The 22,772-nt window shown below is 53.8% G+C and overlaps 1 long non-coding RNA gene across 1 annotated transcript; it reads left to right on the forward strand.

Annotated features, from left to right (window-relative positions):
- The first annotated feature begins 39 nt into the window (after nt 1-39).
- Nucleotides 40-19,523, forward strand: LOC142824228 (uncharacterized). Its single transcript, XR_012899160.1, has 15 exons — nt 40-530; nt 831-1,674; nt 1,967-2,810; nt 3,111-3,970; nt 4,271-5,114; nt 5,407-6,250; nt 6,551-7,394; nt 7,695-8,538; nt 8,831-9,674; nt 9,975-10,834; nt 11,135-11,978; nt 12,271-13,113; nt 13,414-17,157; nt 17,561-18,437; nt 18,953-19,523. It is a non-coding gene; the product is annotated as an uncharacterized LOC142824228 (long non-coding RNA).
- Nucleotides 19,524-22,772: the final 3,249 nt, after the last annotated feature.

Below are 22,772 nucleotides of genomic sequence, written 5' to 3' on the forward strand. Positions count from 1 at the left end.
TTGGCTCGAGGAGGAAGACGCAAGGTGGTAAGGTTTCTGACTGCCTCTTATGTGTTTCTCTCTTGTTGCTCTCTAGTATTGGCCAATACGTTCTGTCTGTCTGTTTCTGTCTGTGTCTTTGTCCTTGCTCTGCTTCTGCCGTGTCCTTGTACAGCACACTTGCAGGCATTCCAGGTGAGCATCTCCAAGGGTTAAGGGCTCAGGAGCCAACGGGAATTCTGCAGGTACGCCAGTCGCGCAAGGGAGAGCGGTGATGCGTCATTGCTGACTGACTCAGTGTTCTTGAAGAGGACCCGATACATAGGCAGGAGGGGGGGAAAGGGCTAAAGGACAGAATTCCCACAGCCACAGACCTTAGTGAATGAGAGCTAACGCTGGGCTTTTTTGGCCACCCTTGCAGAGGAATCAGTGTGTGGCCGTGGGCGGAGAAGAAATCGTCCGAGATGGACTTGAGCTGCCTGGACGTGATTCTCGGAACACGTGAAGGGTCCCCAGCGATCGGCCTTCCCATGGCCCTGTGTGAGTAAGAGGTGCGTGCTTTGAAATCTTCAAGCGTCCTGGCAGTATGTTTCTTCTGAGGCAGAGAGCTTCCTGCTGGGGCACGGAGCCTGGTGGCTTGGGGACTGGTGAAGGGGCAGTAGGCGGTTCAACAGAGCGTGGATAGAGATTCAAGGCCTCCGTTCTCTCCGGGTTCCTGGAGTGGCAGCAGGAGGGGGTGGCCGATGGTGGGAGGCTGTGGTGCGATGGTGGGAGGAGAAGCGATGCCGCGTCCTTGCAGACTGAAAAGCTAAATTGTTTGTTTGTTTTTTCCCCTCTGCTGTGTTCGGTAGCGAGCGATAAGAAGTCAACCCTCCCGGTGTCCTCCCGTCTGGGGATGGAACGGAAACGAGAACAGCGAGCTCGGGAGCTTGGTCAAAGCGAGGCGAGAACCGTCCGGCTGGGAGCGGAGCAGCCATCGCTGACCGGGAGATAAGTGTCGGGTCTGGAAATCTCTCAGCTTACGGCCCACTAGGGTCTAGGAAGGGAAGTCACGTTTGCTTAGACAGCGAGTCCGAGCGGAGGTTCCCGAGGTTTGCTTAGACAGAGCTTCCGTTTGTCACGGGTGCTGGTTTCTCTGGAACACGGTGTCCTTCTCAGCAGACGGTTGGCTCGAGGAGGAAGACGCAAGGTGGTAAGGTTTCTGACTGCCTCTTATGTGTTTCTCTCTTGTTGCTCTCTAGTATTGGCCAATACGTTCTGTCTGTCTGTTTCTGTCTGTGTCTTTGTCCTTGCTCTGCTTCTGCCGTGTCCTTGTACAGCACACTTGCAGGCATTCCAGGTGAGCATCTCCAAGGGTTAAGGGCTCAGGAGCCAACGGGAATTCTGCAGGTACGCCAGTCGCGCAAGGGAGAGCGGTGATGCGTCATTGCTGACTGACTCAGTGTTCTTGAAGAGGACCCGATACATAGGCAGGAGGGGGGGAAAGGGCTAAAGAACAGAATTCCCACAGCCACAGACCTTAGTGAATGAGAGCTAACGCTGGGCTTTTTTGGCCACCCTTGCAGAGGAATCAGTGTGTGGCCGTGGGCGGAGAAGAAATCGTCCGAGATGGACTTGAGCTGCCTGGACGTGATTCTCGGAACACGTGAAGGGTCCCCAGCGATCGGCCTTCCCATGGCTCTGTGTGAGTAAGAGGTGCGTGCTTTGAAATCTTCAAGCGTCCTGGCAGTATGTTTCTTCTGAGGCAGAGAGCTTCCTGCTGGGGCACGGAGCCTGGTGGCTTGGGGACTGGTGAAGGGGCAGTAGGCGGTTCAACAGAGCGTGGATGGAGATTCAAGGCCTCCTTTCACTCCCCGTTCCTGTAGTGGCAACGGGAGGTGGTGGCCGATGGTGGGAGGCTGTGGTGCGATGGTGGGAGGAGAAGCGATGCCGCGTCCTTGCGGACTGAAACGCTAAGTTGTTTGTTCCCCTCTGCTGTGTTCGGTAGCGAGCGATAAGAAGTCAACCCTCCCGGTGTCCTCCCGTCTGGGGATGGAACGGAAATGAGAACAGGGAGCTCGGGAGCTTGGTCGAAGCGAGGCGAGAACCGTCCGGCTGGGAGCGGAGCAGCCATCGCTTACCGGGAGATAAGTGTCGGGTCTTGAAATCTCTTGGCTTACGGCCCACTCGGGTCTAGGAAGGGAAGTCACGTTTGCTTAGACAGCGAGTCCGAGCGGAGGTTCCCGAGGTTTGCTTAGACAGAGCTTCCGTTTGTCACGGGTGCTGGTTTCTCTGGAACACGGTGTCCTTCTCAGCAGACGGTTGGCTTGAGGAGGAAGACGCAAGGTGGTAAGGTTTCTGACTGCCTCTTATGTGTTTCTCTCTTGTTGCTCTCTCGTATTGGCCAATACGTTCTGTCTGTCTGTTTCTGTCTGTGTCTTTGTCCTTGCTCTGCTTTTGCCGTGTCCTTGTACAGCACACTTGCAGGCATTCCAGGTGAGCATTTTAAAGGGTTAATGGCTCAGGAGCCAACGGGAATTCTGCAGGTACGCCAGTCGCGCAAGGGAGAGGGGTGGTGCGTCATGGCTGACTGACTCAGTGTTCTTGTAGAGGGCCCGATACATAGGCGAGAGGGGGGGAAAGGGCTAAAGGATAGAATTCCCACAGCCACAGACCTTAGTGAGTGAGAGCTCACGCTGGGCTTTTTCGGCCACCCTTGCAGAGGAATCAGTGCGGGGCCGTGGGCTGAGAAGATACCGTCCGAGATGGACTTGAGCTGCCTGGACGTGATTCTCGGAACACGTGAAGGGTCCTCAGCGATCGGCCTTCCCATGGCTCTGTGTGAGTAAGAGGTGCGTGCTTTGAAATCTTCAAGCGTCCTGGCAGTATGTTTCTTCTGAGGCAGAGAGCTTCCTGCTGGGGCACGGAGCGTGGTGGCTTGGGGACTGGTGAAGGGGCAGTAGGCGGTTCAACAGAGCGTGGATAGAGATTCAAGGCCTCCGTTCTCTCCGGGTTCCTGGAGTGGCAGCAGGAGGGGGTGGCCGATGGTGGGAGGCTGCGGTGCGATGGTGGGAGGAGAAGCGATGCCGCGTCCTTGCAGACTGAAAAGCTAAATTGTTTGTTTGTTTTTTCCCCTCTGCTGTGTTCGGTAGCGAGCGATAAGAAGTCAACCCTCCCGGTGTCCTCCCGTCTGGGGATGGAACGGAAACGAGAACAGGGAGCTCGGGAGCTTGGTCGAAGCGAGGCGAGAACCGTCCGGCTGGGAGCGGAGCAGCCATCGCTTACCGGGAGATAAGTGTCGGGTCTCGAAATCTCTTGGCTTACGGCCCACTGGGGTCTAGGAAGGGAAGTCACGTTTGCTTAGACAGCGAGTCCGAGCGGAGGTTCCCGAGGTGCTTCCTTGGTAGCTCCCGTTTGTCAGGGCTTCCGTTTGTCAGGGGTGCTGGTTTCTCTGGAACACGGTGTCCTTCTCAGCAGACGCTTGGCTTGAGGAGGTAGACGCAAGGTGTTAAGGTTTCTGACTGCCTCTTATGTGTTTCTCTCTTGTTGCTGTCTCGTATTGGCCAATACGTTCTGTCTGTCTGTTTCTGTCTGTGTCTTTGTCCTTGCTCTGCTTTTGCCGTGTCCTTGTACAGCACACTTGCAGGCATTCCAAGTGAGCATCTGCAAGGGTTAAGGGCTCAGGAGCCAACGGGAATTCTGCAGGTACGCCAGTCGCGCAAGGGAGAGCGGTGGTGCGTCATGGCTGACTGACTCAGTGTTCCTGTAGAGGGCCCGATACATAGGCGAGAGGGTGGGGAAAGGGCTAAAGGATAGAATTCCCGCAGCCACAGACCTTAGTGAGTGAGAGCTCACGCTGGGCTTTTTCGGCCACCCTTGCAGAGGAATCAGTGCGGGGCCGTGGGCTGAGAAGATACCGTCCGAGATGGACTTGAGCTGCCTGGACGTGATTCTCGGAACACGTGAAGGGTCCTCAGCGATCGGCCTTCCCATGGCTCTGTGTGAGTAAGAGGTGCGTGCTTTGAAATCTTCAAGCGTCCTGGCAGTATGTTTCTTCTGAGGCAAAGAGCTTCCTGCTGGGGCACGGAGCCTGGTGGCTTGGGGACTGGTGAAGGGGCAGTAGGCGGTTCAACAGAACGTGGATAGATATTCAAGGCCTCCGTTCTCTCCGCGTTCCTGGAGTGGCAGCAGGAGGGGGTGGCCGATGGTGGGAGGCTGCGGTGCGATGGTGGGAGGAGAAGCGATGCCGCGTCCTTGCGGACTGAAAAGCTAAATTGTTTGTTTGTTTTTTCCCCTCTGCTGTGTTCGGTAGCGAGCGATAAGAAGTCAACCCTCCCGGTGTCCTCCCGTCTGGGGATGGAACGGAAACGAGAACAGCGAGCTCGGGAGCTTGGTCAAAGCGAGGCGAGAACCGTCCGGCTGGGAGCGGAGCAGCCATCGCTGACCGGGAGATAAGTGTCGGGTCTGGAAATCTCTCGGCTTACGGCCCACTAGGGTCTAGGAAGGGAAGTCACGTTTGCTTAGACAGCGAGTCCGAGCGGAGGTTCCCGAGGTTTGCTTAGACAGAGCTTCCGTTTGTCACGGGTGCTGGTTTCTCTGGAACACGGTGTCCTTCTCAGCAGACGGTTGGCTCGAGGAGGAAGACGCAAGGTGGTAAGGTTTCTGACTGCCTCTTATGTGTTTCTCTCTTGTTGCTCTCTAGTATTGGCCAATACGTTCTGTCTGTCTGTTTCTGTCTGTGTCTTTGTCCTTGCTCTGCTTCTGCCGTGTCCTTGTACAGCACACTTGCAGGCATTCCAGGTGAGCATCTCCAAGGGTTAAGGGCTCAGGAGCCAACGGGAATTCTGCAGGTACGCCAGTCGCGCAAGGGAGAGCGGTGATGCGTCATTGCTGACTGACTCAGTGTTCTTGAAGAGGACCCGATACATAGGCAGGAGGGGGGGAAAGGGCTAAAGAACAGAATTCCCACAGCCACAGACCTTAGTGAATGAGAGCTAACGCTGGGCTTTTTTGGCCACCCTTGCAGAGGAATCAGTGTGTGGCCGTGGGCGGAGAAGAAATCGTCCGAGATGGACTTGAGCTGCCTGGACGTGATTCTCGGAACACGTGAAGGGTCCCCAGCGATCGGCCTTCCCATGGCTCTGTGTGAGTAAGAGGTGCGTGCTTTGAAATCTTCAAGCGTCCTGGCAGTATGTTTCTTCTGAGGCAGAGAGCTTCCTGCTGGGGCACGGAGCCTGGTGGCTTGGGGACTGGTGAAGGGGCAGTAGGCGGTTCAACAGAGCGTGGATGGAGATTCAAGGCCTCCTTTCACTCCCCGTTCCTGTAGTGGCAACGGGAGGTGGTGGCCGATGGTGGGAGGCTGTGGTGCGATGGTGGGAGGAGAAGCGATGCCGCGTCCTTGCGGACTGAAACGCTAAGTTGTTTGTTCCCCTCTGCTGTGTTCGGTAGCGAGCGATAAGAAGTCAACCCTCCCGGTGTCCTCCCGTCTGGGGATGGAACGGAAATGAGAACAGGGAGCTCGGGAGCTTGGTCGAAGCGAGGCGAGAACCGTCCGGCTGGGAGCGGAGCAGCCATCGCTTACCGGGAGATAAGTGTCGGGTCTTGAAATCTCTTGGCTTACGGCCCACTCGGGTCTAGGAAGGGAAGTCACGTTTGCTTAGACAGCGAGTCCGAGCGGAGGTTCCCGAGGTTTGCTTAGACAGAGCTTCCGTTTGTCACGGGTGCTGGTTTCTCTGGAACACGGTGTCCTTCTCAGCAGACGGTTGGCTTGAGGAGGAAGACGCAAGGTGGTAAGGTTTCTGACTGCCTCTTATGTGTTTCTCTCTTGTTGCTCTCTCGTATTGGCCAATACGTTCTGTCTGTCTGTTTCTGTCTGTGTCTTTGTCCTTGCTCTGCTTTTGCCGTGTCCTTGTACAGCACACTTGCAGGCATTCCAGGTGAGCATTTTAAAGGGTTAATGGCTCAGGAGCCAACGGGAATTCTGCAGGTACGCCAGTCGCGCAAGGGAGAGGGGTGGTGCGTCATGGCTGACTGACTCAGTGTTCTTGTAGAGGGCCCGATACATAGGCGAGAGGGGGGGAAAGGGCTAAAGGATAGAATTCCCACAGCCACAGACCTTAGTGAGTGAGAGCTCACGCTGGGCTTTTTCGGCCACCCTTGCAGAGGAATCAGTGCGGGGCCGTGGGCTGAGAAGATACCGTCCGAGATGGACTTGAGCTGCCTGGACGTGATTCTCGGAACACGTGAAGGGTCCTCAGCGATCGGCCTTCCCATGGCTCTGTGTGAGTAAGAGGTGCGTGCTTTGAAATCTTCAAGCGTCCTGGCAGTATGTTTCTTCTGAGGCAGAGAGCTTCCTGCTGGGGCACGGAGCGTGGTGGCTTGGGGACTGGTGAAGGGGCAGTAGGCGGTTCAACAGAGCGTGGATAGAGATTCAAGGCCTCCGTTCTCTCCGGGTTCCTGGAGTGGCAGCAGGAGGGGGTGGCCGATGGTGGGAGGCTGCGGTGCGATGGTGGGAGGAGAAGCGATGCCGCGTCCTTGCAGACTGAAAAGCTAAATTGTTTGTTTGTTTTTTCCCCTCTGCTGTGTTCGGTAGCGAGCGATAAGAAGTCAACCCTCCCGGTGTCCTCCCGTCTGGGGATGGAACGGAAACGAGAACAGCGAGCTCGGGAGCTTGGTCAAAGCGAGGCGAGAACCGTCCGGCTGGGAGCGGAGCAGCCATCGCTGACCGGGAGATAAGTGTCGGGTCTGGAAATCTCTCAGCTTATGGCCCACTAGGGTCTAGGAAGGGAAGTCACGTTTGCTTAGACAGCGAGTCCGAGCGGAGGTTCCCGAGGTTTGCTTAGACAGAGCTTCCGTTTGTCACGGGTGCTGGTTTCTCTGGAACACGGTGTCCTTCTCAGCAGACGGTTGGCTCGAGGAGGAAGACGCAAGGTGGTAAGGTTTCTGACTGCCTCTTATGTGTTTCTCTCTTGTTGCTCTCTAGTATTGGCCAATACGTTCTGTCTGTCTGTTTCTGTCTGTGTCTTTGTCCTTGCTCTGCTTCTGCCGTGTCCTTGTACAGCACACTTGCAGGCATTCCAGGTGAGCATCTCCAAGGGTTAAGGGCTCAGGAGCCAACGGGAATTCTGCAGGTACGCCAGTCGCGCAAGGGAGAGCGGTGATGCGTCATTGCTGACTGACTCAGTGTTCTTGAAGAGGACCCGATACATAGGCAGGAGGGGGGGAAAGGGCTAAAGGACAGAATTCCCACAGCCACAGACCTTAGTGAATGAGAGCTAACGCTGGGCTTTTTTGGCCACCCTTGCAGAGGAATCAGTGTGTGGCCGTGGGCGGAGAAGAAATCGTCCGAGATGGACTTGAGCTGCCTGGACGTGATTCTCGGAACACGTGAAGGGTCCCCAGCGATCGGCCTTCCCATGGCCCTGTGTGAGTAAGAGGTGCGTGCTTTGAAATCTTCAAGCGTCCTGGCAGTATGTTTCTTCTGAGGCAGAGAGCTTCCTGCTGGGGCACGGAGCCTGGTGGCTTGGGGACTGGTGAAGGGGCAGTAGGCGGTTCAACAGAGCGTGGATAGAGATTCAAGGCCTCCGTTCTCTCCGGGTTCCTGGAGTGGCAGCAGGAGGGGGTGGCCGATGGTGGGAGGCTGTGGTGCGATGGTGGGAGGAGAAGCGATGCCGCGTCCTTGCAGACTGAAAAGCTAAATTGTTTGTTTGTTTTTTCCCCTCTGCTGTGTTCGGTAGCGAGCGATAAGAAGTCAACCCTCCCGGTGTCCTCCCGTCTGGGGATGGAACGGAAACGAGAACAGCGAGCTCGGGAGCTTGGTCAAAGCGAGGCGAGAACCGTCCGGCTGGGAGCGGAGCAGCCATCGCTGACCGGGAGATAAGTGTCGGGTCTGGAAATCTCTCAGCTTACGGCCCACTAGGGTCTAGGAAGGGAAGTCACGTTTGCTTAGACAGCGAGTCCGAGCGGAGGTTCCCGAGGTTTGCTTAGACAGAGCTTCCGTTTGTCACGGGTGCTGGTTTCTCTGGAACACGGTGTCCTTCTCAGCAGACGGTTGGCTCGAGGAGGAAGACGCAAGGTGGTAAGGTTTCTGACTGCCTCTTATGTGTTTCTCTCTTGTTGCTCTCTAGTATTGGCCAATACGTTCTGTCTGTCTGTTTCTGTCTGTGTCTTTGTCCTTGCTCTGCTTCTGCCGTGTCCTTGTACAGCACACTTGCAGGCATTCCAGGTGAGCATCTCCAAGGGTTAAGGGCTCAGGAGCCAACGGGAATTCTGCAGGTACGCCAGTCGCGCAAGGGAGAGCGGTGATGCGTCATTGCTGACTGACTCAGTGTTCTTGAAGAGGACCCGATACATAGGCAGGAGGGGGGGAAAGGGCTAAAGAACAGAATTCCCACAGCCACAGACCTTAGTGAATGAGAGCTAACGCTGGGCTTTTTTGGCCACCCTTGCAGAGGAATCAGTGTGTGGCCGTGGGCGGAGAAGAAATCGTCCGAGATGGACTTGAGCTGCCTGGACGTGATTCTCGGAACACGTGAAGGGTCCCCAGCGATCGGCCTTCCCATGGCTCTGTGTGAGTAAGAGGTGCGTGCTTTGAAATCTTCAAGCGTCCTGGCAGTATGTTTCTTCTGAGGCAGAGAGCTTCCTGCTGGGGCACGGAGCCTGGTGGCTTGGGGACTGGTGAAGGGGCAGTAGGCGGTTCAACAGAGCGTGGATGGAGATTCAAGGCCTCCTTTCACTCCCCGTTCCTGTAGTGGCAACGGGAGGTGGTGGCCGATGGTGGGAGGCTGTGGTGCGATGGTGGGAGGAGAAGCGATGCCGCGTCCTTGCGGACTGAAACGCTAAGTTGTTTGTTCCCCTCTGCTGTGTTCGGTAGCGAGCGATAAGAAGTCAACCCTCCCGGTGTCCTCCCGTCTGGGGATGGAACGGAAATGAGAACAGGGAGCTCGGGAGCTTGGTCGAAGCGAGGCGAGAACCGTCCGGCTGGGAGCGGAGCAGCCATCGCTTACCGGGAGATAAGTGTCGGGTCTTGAAATCTCTTGGCTTACGGCCCACTCGGGTCTAGGAAGGGAAGTCACGTTTGCTTAGACAGCGAGTCCGAGCGGAGGTTCCCGAGGTTTGCTTAGACAGAGCTTCCGTTTGTCACGGGTGCTGGTTTCTCTGGAACACGGTGTCCTTCTCAGCAGACGGTTGGCTTGAGGAGGAAGACGCAAGGTGGTAAGGTTTCTGACTGCCTCTTATGTGTTTCTCTCTTGTTGCTCTCTCGTATTGGCCAATACGTTCTGTCTGTCTGTTTCTGTCTGTGTCTTTGTCCTTGCTCTGCTTTTGCCGTGTCCTTGTACAGCACACTTGCAGGCATTCCAGGTGAGCATTTTAAAGGGTTAATGGCTCAGGAGCCAACGGGAATTCTGCAGGTACGCCAGTCGCGCAAGGGAGAGGGGTGGTGCGTCATGGCTGACTGACTCAGTGTTCTTGTAGAGGGCCCGATACATAGGCGAGAGGGGGGGAAAGGGCTAAAGGATAGAATTCCCACAGCCACAGACCTTAGTGAGTGAGAGCTCACGCTGGGCTTTTTCGGCCACCCTTGCAGAGGAATCAGTGCGGGGCCGTGGGCTGAGAAGATACCGTCCGAGATGGACTTGAGCTGCCTGGACGTGATTCTCGGAACACGTGAAGGGTCCTCAGCGATCGGCCTTCCCATGGCTCTGTGTGAGTAAGAGGTGCGTGCTTTGAAATCTTCAAGCGTCCTGGCAGTATGTTTCTTCTGAGGCAGAGAGCTTCCTGCTGGGGCACGGAGCGTGGTGGCTTGGGGACTGGTGAAGGGGCAGTAGGCGGTTCAACAGAGCGTGGATAGAGATTCAAGGCCTCCGTTCTCTCCGGGTTCCTGGAGTGGCAGCAGGAGGGGGTGGCCGATGGTGGGAGGCTGCGGTGCGATGGTGGGAGGAGAAGCGATGCCGCGTCCTTGCAGACTGAAAAGCTAAATTGTTTGTTTGTTTTTTCCCCTCTGCTGTGTTCGGTAGCGAGCGATAAGAAGTCAACCCTCCCGGTGTCCTCCCGTCTGGGGATGGAACGGAAACGAGAACAGGGAGCTCGGGAGCTTGGTCGAAGCGAGGCGAGAACCGTCCGGCTGGGAGCGGAGCAGCCATCGCTTACCGGGAGATAAGTGTCGGGTCTCGAAATCTCTTGGCTTACGGCCCACTGGGGTCTAGGAAGGGAAGTCACGTTTGCTTAGACAGCGAGTCCGAGCGGAGGTTCCCGAGGTGCTTCCTTGGTAGCTCCCGTTTGTCAGGGCTTCCGTTTGTCAGGGGTGCTGGTTTCTCTGGAACACGGTGTCCTTCTCAGCAGACGCTTGGCTTGAGGAGGTAGACGCAAGGTGTTAAGGTTTCTGACTGCCTCTTATGTGTTTCTCTCTTGTTGCTGTCTCGTATTGGCCAATACGTTCTGTCTGTCTGTTTCTGTCTGTGTCTTTGTCCTTGCTCTGCTTTTGCCGTGTCCTTGTACAGCACACTTGCAGGCATTCCAAGTGAGCATCTGCAAGGGTTAAGGGCTCAGGAGCCAACGGGAATTCTGCAGGTACGCCAGTCGCGCAAGGGAGAGCGGTGGTGCGTCATGGCTGACTGACTCAGTGTTCCTGTAGAGGGCCCGATACATAGGCGAGAGGGTGGGGAAAGGGCTAAAGGATAGAATTCCCGCAGCCACAGACCTTAGTGAGTGAGAGCTCACGCTGGGCTTTTTCGGCCACCCTTGCAGAGGAATCAGTGCGGGGCCGTGGGCTGAGAAGATACCGTCCGAGATGGACTTGAGCTGCCTGGACGTGATTCTCGGAACACGTGAAGGGTCCTCAGCGATCGGCCTTCCCATGGCTCTGTGTGAGTAAGAGGTGCGTGCTTTGAAATCTTCAAGCGTCCTGGCAGTATGTTTCTTCTGAGGCAAAGAGCTTCCTGCTGGGGCACGGAGCCTGGTGGCTTGGGGACTGGTGAAGGGGCAGTAGGCGGTTCAACAGAACGTGGATAGATATTCAAGGCCTCCGTTCTCTCCGCGTTCCTGGAGTGGCAGCAGGAGGGGGTGGCCGATGGTGGGAGGCTGCGGTGCGATGGTGGGAGGAGAAGCGATGCCGCGTCCTTGCGGACTGAAAAGCTAAATTGTTTGTTTGTTTTTTCCCCTCTGCTGTGTTCGGTAGCGAGCGATAAGAAGTCAACCCTCCCGGTGTCCTCCCGTCTGGGGATGGAACGGAAACGAGAACAGCGAGCTCGGGAGCTTGGTCAAAGCGAGGCGAGAACCGTCCGGCTGGGAGCGGAGCAGCCATCGCTGACCGGGAGATAAGTGTCGGGTCTGGAAATCTCTCGGCTTACGGCCCACTAGGGTCTAGGAAGGGAAGTCACGTTTGCTTAGACAGCGAGTCCGAGCGGAGGTTCCCGAGGTTTGCTTAGACAGAGCTTCCGTTTGTCACGGGTGCTGGTTTCTCTGGAACACGGTGTCCTTCTCAGCAGACGGTTGGCTCGAGGAGGAAGACGCAAGGTGGTAAGGTTTCTGACTGCCTCTTATGTGTTTCTCTCTTGTTGCTCTCTAGTATTGGCCAATACGTTCTGTCTGTCTGTTTCTGTCTGTGTCTTTGTCCTTGCTCTGCTTCTGCCGTGTCCTTGTACAGCACACTTGCAGGCATTCCAGGTGAGCATCTCCAAGGGTTAAGGGCTCAGGAGCCAACGGGAATTCTGCAGGTACGCCAGTCGCGCAAGGGAGAGCGGTGATGCGTCATTGCTGACTGACTCAGTGTTCTTGAAGAGGACCCGATACATAGGCAGGAGGGGGGGAAAGGGCTAAAGAACAGAATTCCCACAGCCACAGACCTTAGTGAATGAGAGCTAACGCTGGGCTTTTTTGGCCACCCTTGCAGAGGAATCAGTGTGTGGCCGTGGGCGGAGAAGAAATCGTCCGAGATGGACTTGAGCTGCCTGGACGTGATTCTCGGAACACGTGAAGGGTCCCCAGCGATCGGCCTTCCCATGGCTCTGTGTGAGTAAGAGGTGCGTGCTTTGAAATCTTCAAGCGTCCTGGCAGTATGTTTCTTCTGAGGCAGAGAGCTTCCTGCTGGGGCACGGAGCCTGGTGGCTTGGGGACTGGTGAAGGGGCAGTAGGCGGTTCAACAGAGCGTGGATGGAGATTCAAGGCCTCCTTTCACTCCCCGTTCCTGTAGTGGCAACGGGAGGTGGTGGCCGATGGTGGGAGGCTGTGGTGCGATGGTGGGAGGAGAAGCGATGCCGCGTCCTTGCGGACTGAAACGCTAAGTTGTTTGTTCCCCTCTGCTGTGTTCGGTAGCGAGCGATAAGAAGTCAACCCTCCCGGTGTCCTCCCGTCTGGGGATGGAACGGAAATGAGAACAGGGAGCTCGGGAGCTTGGTCGAAGCGAGGCGAGAACCGTCCGGCTGGGAGCGGAGCAGCCATCGCTTACCGGGAGATAAGTGTCGGGTCTTGAAATCTCTTGGCTTACGGCCCACTCGGGTCTAGGAAGGGAAGTCACGTTTGCTTAGACAGCGAGTCCGAGCGGAGGTTCCCGAGGTTTGCTTAGACAGAGCTTCCGTTTGTCACGGGTGCTGGTTTCTCTGGAACACGGTGTCCTTCTCAGCAGACGGTTGGCCTGAGGAGGAAGACGCAAGGTGGTAAGGTTTCTGACTGCCTCTTATGTGTTTCTCTCTTGTTGCTCTCTCGTATTGGCCAATACGTTCTGTCTGTCTGTTTCTGTCTGTGTCTTTGTCCTTGCTCTGCTTTTGCCGTGTCCTTGTACAGCACACTTGCAGGCATTCCAGGTGAGCATCTTCAAGGGTTAAGGGCTCAGGAGCCAACGGGAATTCTGCAGGTACGCCAGTCGCGCAAGGGAGAGCGGTGGTGCGTCATGGCTGACTGACTCAGTGTTCTTGTAGAGGGCCCGATACATAGGCGAGAGGGGGAAAAGGGCTAAAGGATAGAATTCCCACAGCCACAGACCTTAGTGAGTGAGAGCTCACGCTGGGCTTTTTCGGCCACCCTTGCAGAGGAATCAGTGCGGGGCCGTGGGCTGAGAAGATACCGTCCGAGATGGACTTGAGCTGCCTGGATGTGATTCTCGGAACACGTGAAGGGTCCTCAGCGTTCGGCCTTCCCATGGCTCTGTGTGAGTAAGAGGTGCGTGCTTTGAAATCTTCAAGTGTCCAGGCAGTATGTTTCTTCTGAGGCAGAGAGCTTCCTGCTGGGGCACGGAGCCCGGTGGCTTGGGGACTGGTGAAGGGGGGGTAGGTGGTTCAACAGAGCGTGGATAGAGATTCAAGGCCTCCGTTCTCTCCGCGTTCCTGGAGTGGCAGCAGGAGGGGGTGGCCAATGTTGGGAGGCTGCGGTGCGATGGTGGGAGGAGAAGCGATGCCGCGTCCTTGCGGACTGAAAAGCTAAGTTGTTTGTTTGTTTTTTCCCGTCTGCTGTGTTCGGTAGCGAGCAATAAGAAGTCAACCCTCCCGATGTCCTCCCGTCTGGGGATGAAACGGAATCGAGAACAGCGAGCTCGGGAGCTTGGTCGAAGCGAGGCGAGAACCGTCCGGCTGGGAGCGGAGCAGCCATCGCTGACCGGGAGATAAGTGTCGGGTCTGGAAATCTCTCGGCTTACGGCCCACTCGGGTCTAGGAAGTGATGTCATGTTTGCTTGGATAGCGAGTCCGAATGGAGGTTCCACTCCCCCAGTACATTTCAACTTCCCCCTCACACAACGTGCACCCCCACCAGTGCTCTTCCCTATCCCATACCCCCTATTCCTGGTGTCCGTCAGTTTCCCTTCTTCTCTCCACAGACTCAGAGCAACCTGCACCCCCAGAGCATCCCTCCATTCATGTTTCCATCAGCCCCTCTTTTTCCTCCCTAGAACACTCCCCATCCCACTCTTTATCCCTATCCCTACCTTTCCCCCATCTATAAGACCCTTCAGCCCCGTTTCTTCCCTTCCCAACCCAGAGTCACTCCCCCCACACTCCCATCCCGCCTGCCATGTGACCCCCATCACTACCTTCCCCCCAGCCCTCCTTCCGCATGTAAGGACTCCCTCAACCACTCTTCTCTTCCTCCTCAACAAGCCCCCATCCCATGCCATCCCACTCTCCAGACCCTTCCAATCCATGCTCCCATCCATTGGGTCCCACCCCCCTTCTCTTCCTTTCTACACCCACATCCCATGGCAACCTGCACTCCTAACGCTGCCCTTCCTCCATCCATGCCTACACCCATGCACGGTATGCGTGCTTTATTTTGTTTTGATAAACAACAGCAATCTCTCAGCTGTAAAAGCTAGATTTTAATAAAACAAATGTAGTTTGTGTAATTTCTAACAGCAGGAGGGGAGCGGGAGAAGTTGTGCGTATGTTACTCCTCATTGAGGGGATGGGCAAACGTATGAGCTTACATTGTAGTGATTTCTCTCCCGCGTCAGATAATATTATTTTGGGTGTACTTTCTGGAGGGGAACTGCAATTGAGTGCTGGACGATTTTCTAGCTAAGCCTTACTGTACAGAGCTGTTTGCAGACTCTGTGTTTCTACACTTGGTGCATCCCAACTTGCGTGGGCTCCCAGAGGCCAGAGAGCCTAAGTCAGCAAAACAGGGAGAGGCAGGCAAGGCTAGTGGAGCAAGTAGTCTCAGTGAAATCTCAGCACATCCGGTGGCATCCCAGAAGGAGGACCAAACCCATCAGAAGCTGGGCCTTTGAGAAAAGGTCTCTCCATGTACTGGGTAAGCTTGGAGGCCTTTCAAGGCGTACCTGCTCCCAGCAGTGCACTTACTCCGTTACAGAAATGCTAACAGTGACAGTCGGTGAATGGGATGTTAGCGTATAGTCGTGTATACGATTAACTGATAAGCCTGGGCTTATCGGTTAATCCTGACAACTACACACGCTTTCCTCCCCCTTGCTGTCTCTAATACAGAGTTAGCAAGGGCTGGGGGGAGGTGAGAGCCTGTGTGCGTGGGGAGCTGACTTTTAAGTCATCGCCCCAGAAGCACCAGATCCCGCGGAGCTACGTGCTCCGTATCCATCGGTGCATTTCTGATACTGATAAGAACATAAGAATGGCTATACTGGGTCAGACCAAAAGGCCATCTAGCCCAGTAGCCTGTCTGCCAACAGTGGCCAGTGCCAGATGCCCCAGAGGGGGTGGACCGAAGACAATGATCAAGCAATTTGTCTCCTGCCATCCATCTCCAGCCTTTGACAAAGAGAGGCCAGGGGCACCATTTCTTCCTTTCCCCAGGCTAATAGCCTTTTATGGACGTAACCTCCATGAATTTATCTAGCTTTTTTTAAAACTCTGTTATAGTCCTAGCCTTCACAGCATCCTCTGGCAAGGAGTTCCACAGGTTGACTATGTCCTGTGAGAAGAACTACTTTCGCTTATTAGTTTTAAGCCTGCTACCCATTAATTTCATTTGGTGTCCTCTAGTTCTTATATTATGGGAACAAGTAAAGAACTTTTCTATATTCACCCTCTCCACACCACTCATGATTTTATAGACCTCTGTCATATCCCCCTCAGTCTCCTCTTTTCTAAGCTGAAAAGTCCTAGTCTCTTTAGCCTCTCTTCATATGGGACCTGTTCCAAACCCCTAATCATTGTAGTTGCCCTTTTCTGAACCCTTTCCAAGGCCAAAATATCTTTTTTGAGGTGAGGAGACCACATCTGTACACAGTACTGAAGATATGGCGTACCATAGTTTTATACTTCATTTTAGTTGCCCTTTTCTGAACCTTTTCTAATGCCAAAGTACAGTATCTTTTTTTGAGGTGAGGAGACCACATATAGTACGCCCACATCTTGAACACTGTGTACAGAAGTTTTATATAGGGGCATTAAGATAGTCTTCATCTTATTTTCTATCCCTTTTTTAATAATTACTAGCATCCTATTTGCTTTTTTGACCGCATACTGCATTTTCAGAGAACTATCCACGATAACTCCAAGATATCTTTCCTGATTAGTTGTAGCTAAATTAGCCCTCATCATATGGTATGTATAGTTGGGGTTATTTTTTTCCAGTGTGCGTTACTTTATACTTATCCACAGCAAATTTCATTTGCTATTTTGTTGCCCAATCACTACATTTGGTGAGATCTTTTTGAAGTTAAACAGTCCCCAGCAGGGACTCTTGTGCATTTCAAAGTAATGGAGCTTGGGTTCAGCTGGGGACTCTGAGTCCCCCACTGACCCCAGGCTCCATGCCGTGCTGCATACCATGAGGAGCCACAGGTCATGCCGTGTGGAACCTGGGGCCAGCTGGGGAAATGCTACGCAGAGCTGGGGATCAGCTGGGGAGTTCTCAGCTGACCCCGGGTTCCATGGCTGCCACTTTAAATGCGTGGAGCTGGCTTTTCAAAGGGGCAGCTGCCGCACAGCTGATCTGTAGCTCAGCCATGCAGTGCTGCCACTTAGAAAGCTGGGGCGGGGGGGAAGGAGTACTTCAATCTCAGAGAGGCAGCAAGGTGTGGGGAATTGACTAGCTGACTAGTCAACAGACAACTATCCCATAAGCATTTGCTTATGGGGATAGACTCGTCTTTAACATCCCTAATCCAAAGCTGGTAGGAATGAGTTAAAAAGGGGTCTCACAAAACTGGACGTTTGGGCAACACAAGAGCATATGAATCCGTGTTAGCCAACACAACAGAAAAAAGAGAGGAAGCGGCATGTGAGGTGTGTTTGCATTCTTACTGTCTTGGACTCGAGCGCATGGAAGATGAGTGGGTCTCTTGGCATAATCCTGATGTCAGCGGGGAGCTACAGCCAACTGACCCGTCGGTGTTCAGTCCGTGTCTTGTAGCGGAACAGCCATGTTGTAGAAAGGGTTGGAGAGAGAGGCAGGTACTGGACGGTCTCATGCAGCTGTAGCATTTTTGGCAGTGATACTTCTTCCATGGGTTATTTGCTGTTCTTGCAGAGGCCTGCTGTAGGCAATCGGAGCCACTCTGGAGATCCAGCTAGATGAGGGGCATCTGCCTGAAGTGAGTCTGAGTCACCTGTTGTTCCTATTGACAGTGGAGCTGAGGAGCTCTCTCGTGACGGTGTAGGAGCTGGTGTATGTTTTGTGAAATTATCTTCAGCCAGTGTCTGTGCAGTGAGGTGCCTCCTTGCGTGCAGAGAGATGCTTGTGATTTCCATGGGACGGATCCTGGGGAAGGCAGAGCTCTGCCTGTGGCTGGTAATTGTCTGGGATTGTCCTTTCCTCTCCGTAAGTAGCTGCACGTGGGTCGCTGCCCTTCAAATACAGTGATGTGGAGGGAGGGACGACAAACTACAGAGCATCTGTCCGTGTAATCACTGGACATCATCACATTGTTCTCCAGTTGCTTGCTCAATCATCACGTCCCTCAGAGGACCAGAGTATTCTGGGTAGGTTGTGGGTATAGTGGACTGAGGGTGTGGTGAAGTGGAGATGGTCATAGTTTCTTATAAATTATAAGCATTTTAGGACCTGGATAGGCCGGAGAGGAATAAAGAAGGGGTCTCCAGTGACCAGCAGTTAGGCGATGCACATGTTTATGTCTGTGTTTTGACCACTAGTGGTGGTCGAGTTTACAAGTCTCCTCTCATTCTCTTTTCAGTTCTCAGTGGCATTGGATTCATGAAAGAATGGCTGACTTGTGGCAGAGACTAAAGCCTTGAGCCCATCACTAGGGCTGGAAGCCAGCTAGCGCAATGCAGACTAAGAGCAAATGGAAATTTGCAGTTTTCCCTCAGTACTTAGTTAGGCAGTTATACCTTGAATCTTTTAAAATTATTTTGAATAATGTCTACGCTGCACACTTATGTCAGAATAAGCTAACTACTTTGAAATAGAACATCCAAACTACAGGGAAGCCTTGAAATTAGTCTGAGTCAGGCTCCCCTAATGTTGACGTACTACATTGATTTAGAGTCTCAGGAAGCACTGGGAAGTAATTACTTTGAATGACTCTGGGGAGTAGTTATTTCTAAATAAGAATAGCTGAGCATATATACTGAAGACATTTCAAAATAACAATTTCTACATGAGGGTTATTCCTCATCACAAACAGGAGTCATTAGCCTGTTATTTCATAACTGCTAACTGCCTAGCGTAAAAATGACACTCGATGGCCACTTTTGGCAATGCATGTACAATTCTGTAATGCAGCAACTCTGACACTCGGGGCGTGTCTAGACTACAGGGATTGTTCGAAAAATCTGTACCTGCATCTAGACAGCCGCCGCATTCTGTCGACAGTAAATCAACAGAATGCGGCGGTTTTGTTGACAGCAGTAAATCTCATTTTACGTTTTACGAGGAATAACACTATTTTTGACAGAGATCTGTCAAAAAAAGGGAAGTGTGGACGCGGGAAAGATTTTTTTTCGAAAATAAAGGCCTCCGGGTAGAAGCCCTGGTGGACACTCCTGCCAGACCTTTCATCTGTATTGTTCCTGCCCAGACAACTTTGGGCAGCGGGGAGGGAACATCAGGTGAGTGCTGTGAGGGTCCATCACACACAGGGCAGGGGAGGCGGGAGCAAAGCGGATGGTGCAGTACTGTGACATGTCATGCTGATCACATCATGTGAGGGGGACACACACATGGCTGACCTCAGGGAGGGACGTCCTACCCCTGCACCCGCATGGCTGCGAGGAACCACCTGCTCCTACAGACACTGATGCCAGGTACAGGCAGGGGTTTGGGACCCTGGGAATTGCCACACAGCTTCAGGCTTCTTAGCAACCTGCGGGAACCCCAACTGTGGCCTGGCACTTGTCTGTGCTGCTTGGCCATGGGGAGGGGGGCAGGATGGTGGCCTGCACACTGTCTGGGCTTCAGGGAGGCCGTGGCTGCTGCTCAGGGCATACCACTCCTTGCTGAGACCACATGAGCATCCGCTGATCCTAGAGGACAGGCACTGACTGCTGAGGAGGGCATGCTGTCTCTCAGGGAAAGTGTGAGCATGCATGACTGATGACTTTTCCCTCTTGTCCTCCACATCCAGCCCAGCTGTCCAGGAGGGTGAGGGGGCCATACCTCTCCCACCTCCCAGACGGCTGCAGGGAACCCATCGGCACTGGCGCACGTATTTGGACCTGGTGCGCCAGCACATCTCGGCCCTGCAAGGGATGCAGGAGACATGTAATCAGAGGATGCAGGCAGAGACAGAGTGGTGCAGTCGCTTGCTGGACGAGTTTGTGCAGCAGCTGTGGGAGAAAAATCAAATAACTGCAATTGTGTCTAAGGAGGGACTGTGCAGGAAATCAAAACTCTCTAACAGAAAACTGCTGTAAGGGTTAAAAGTTTTCCAGGCCTCTCTCCCTGTAACAGAGAGAAATCATCTTAACTCTAATCAAGACCCTTACAATGCCTCCTATCTCAACTTCATGGAGACTCCTAGTCTGTCACAAATTGTCATGTAAACTCTTATCTTTGTCACAGTTTGCCTTGTAGACTCCTCACTCAGGTTCTCATGTGCCTTTGTACTGTAAAACTTACTTCTAGCACACCTGGTGTGAACAGAAATGTCTTAAGAGTACAACAACTAAACTGTCTGAACACACTGTATAAAGGATCCCGGAAACACTCTTTCAGGGCTGCTGCTGCTCTCACTCTGGTAGCTGTCAGCCTGCATGCATAATAAAATTTTCCTTTTGGATTTCTCTCCTGCCTCACTGCTTTGACCTCCCGCCTCGGACCCTTCTGGGGACTCTGTACCCCAGGGGAGCGAGATTTCCCCAACACAGCGCACTGCTATTTGCACTGCTATCTGGGAGGCCATAGCCTTCCCCGGTCCTGTGTCTGTTCCTGCTCCTCCTGCTCCCCCACCCCTCCCCTCATCCCCCAACCCTCCTTCACCCGCTGCCGTCCCAGACTCAGGTACAGCCGCACCTCCTGCCCAGCCCCAGCCTGCACGCGCAGCCATCTCCAAGCAGGCCTCCGCAGCCAGGGTGGCAGGGGCTTGTCATCCAGGTGGCACCCTCAGCCCTGAGCCTCCCTCCTCTCTTCCAGCTTGACATCCCCCTTCCCACCTGTGAGAGTCAGTAAGGGAAGCACTTTACTTTAACAAACAATTTATTTTTGGGACTGGTTTGTGGCCTGTTTGGGAAGGTCACCAGTCTGGGGACTGTAAGGAGCCCCTAGTTTGAGCAATTCGCCCAGAGCGGACACCCTCAGCTGTGCCCAGACCCGGCCTGGTCTGTCACAACCTGTCTCTGTTCTCAGTGTGAATGTGGGGCTGGGAGGGGCTTTGGACGGGGGGGGGGGGGGGGGGGGGGGAAGTACTGGAGGCATGGGGCAATCCCACATTTGGAAGGCCCTGGGGAAACTCATTGGGCTCCTTGGGAGAATCACTCCCTCAGGGCTTCCCGAATGTGCAATCCCAGCTGGAGGGCTTGCCAGATGGCAGCTGTCCGGGGCTGCTCAAAGTGCCTCCCCTCCATAGCAGCTCGTGTCCCCCACGCTGTGAGGAAGGCCTCCTCTTTTCTCTCCACTAGGTTGTGCAGCACACAGCATGCAGCAACCACATCGGGGATGTTGTGTTCCCCCATGTCCAGCCGAGCGAGAAGGCATATAAACCTGCCCTTCAGACGGCCAAAGGCGCACTCCACCTCCAAGCAAGCCCGATTCAGGCGAGAGTTAAAGAGGTCCCTGCTCGCATCCAGGTGTCCAGTGAATGGCTTCATGAGCCAGGTCATAAGGGGGTTCACTGTGTCAGCCACAATGCACGTAGGTATCTGAACATCCCCGACTGCATAGTTTCACGCCAGAAAGAATGACCCAGCCTGCAGGCTGCGGTACAGGTATGAGTTCCGGAAGATGCGGGCATCGTGTGCCCGGCCTGACCACCCGACGCAAATGTCTGTGAATTCTCCCCAACACAGTGAAAAGCAGAAAAAAACCCTGAACCTGAAAATAAACTGCTGTGGTGTCCGAGGAAGCAGGGCAACCAGAGCAAGCACTGCAGCAGCTTTGCTTTCCCTCCAGGAGGTAGGCAAGCCAGAAGCAGGAGCAGAGCAATGGCTGTCCGGGGGATCCCTTTAAGCACGCGTCTCTGCAAAGGGCATGCAGCAACACCTGGAAATAAAGGCTGCCCCCATGCCCTGCCAGAAGCACTTCTGGGTGCTTTTTTTTTTTTTTTTTTTTGAAAGAGCATCTGGCAGTCTGGACGCTCTTTTTCGAAAAAGCTGATAGCATGATGCAGAGCAAAAAAATCAATCTAGAAGCTTTTTCAACAGAGGCTTTTTCAAAAAATACTTTAGAAAAGGCCTCTGTTGAAAAAGGCATGTAGTTTAGATGCACCGTTGGCGGCCATTTGCTGATAGACAGGCACAAATCTCTAAGGGTGTGTCTCCACTACAAAGTTAATTCGAACAAACAGCCATTAGTTGGAATTAACTTTAATAGCGGCTATACATACAAACTGCTAGTTTGAATTTAAATCGAACTAGCGGAACGCTTAATTTGAACTAGGCGTTACTCCTTGTAGAGTGAGGTTTACCTAGTTCGAATTAAGTAGTTCGAATTAAGGGCTGTGTAGCCACTTAATTCGAACTAGTTGGAGGCTAGCCCTTCCCAGGTTGCCCTGGTGGCCACTCTGGGCCAAACCAGGGAAACTTTTCTGCCTCCCTCCCGGCCCCGGAGCCCTTAAAGGGCCACGGTCTGGCTACAGTGCTTGTGCCAGTTGCAATCCTGCCAGCACCTGGCACGGCATGAGCCAGCCACCGGCTGCCACCCAGCCCTCTGCCTCTTCCCAGGACCAGGCCGATGGCTCCCAGGAGCCTGCCCGGGGCTGCAAGAGGCGGGCGCCCGCCTGATCTAGTGCGGAGATCGTGGACCTCATCAAGGTTTGGGGGGAGGCCTCCAACATCCACGATCTCCACACTAGGCACAGGAATATGGCCATCTAGGGCAGGATAGCTGCCCGCCTGGCCACCAAAGGTCACATGTGAGCCAATGAGCAGGTTTTCATGAAAATCGAGTTGGTCCAGTGAGATTCCCGGCCCTGAGCTTAGAACATAAGAACGGCCATACTGGGTCAGACCAAAGGTCCATCTAGCCAAGTAGCTTGTCTGCCGACAGGGGACAGCACCAGGTACCCGGAGGGGATGGACAATTTGTCTCGTGCCATCCATCTCCAGCCTTCCACAAACAGAGGCCAGGGACACCGTTCCTACTCCATGGACCCAACCTCCCTGAATTTATCTAACTTCTCGTTAAACTCTGTTATAGTTCTAGCCTTCACAGCCTCCTGTGGCAAGGAGTTCCACAGGTTGACTATGTGCTGTGAGAAGAACTACTTTCGCTTATTAGTTTTAAGCCTGCTGTGCATTCATTTCATTTGGTGTCCTGTAGTCCTTCTATTATGAGAACTTTTTTTATTCACCCTCTTCATACCACTCATGATTTTATAGACTTCTATCATTTCCCCCTCAGTCTCCTCTTTTCTAAGCTGAAAAGTCCCAGTCTCTTTAGCCTCTCTTCATATGGGACCTGTTCCAAACCCCTAATCATTGTAGTTGCCCTTTTCTGAACCCTTTCCAAGGCCAAAATATCTTTTTTGAGGTGAGGAGACCACATCTGTACACAGTACAGAAGATATGGCGTACCATAGTTTTATACTTCCTCTACTCCTTCTTCCCCTGGCTTCCCCCTTCCAGCTCCCTCCTCCCAGGTTTCCACCTCCCCTCTCCCACCCTCTCTCCCACCACCTTTTCCCAGTCTCCGCAGAGGTTAATCCCCACCCCTCAGTTTTCAAAAATAGAAACTCTCTTTATTTAACAACACACGTGTCATTTATTTTTTACATCAGGAAGGGGGCTAGG

The sequence above is a fragment of the Pelodiscus sinensis genome, unplaced genomic scaffold (genome assembly GCF_049634645.1).
Source record: "Pelodiscus sinensis isolate JC-2024 unplaced genomic scaffold, ASM4963464v1 ctg231, whole genome shotgun sequence".
NCBI classification, from domain to species: Eukaryota; Metazoa; Chordata; order Testudines; family Trionychidae; genus Pelodiscus; species Pelodiscus sinensis.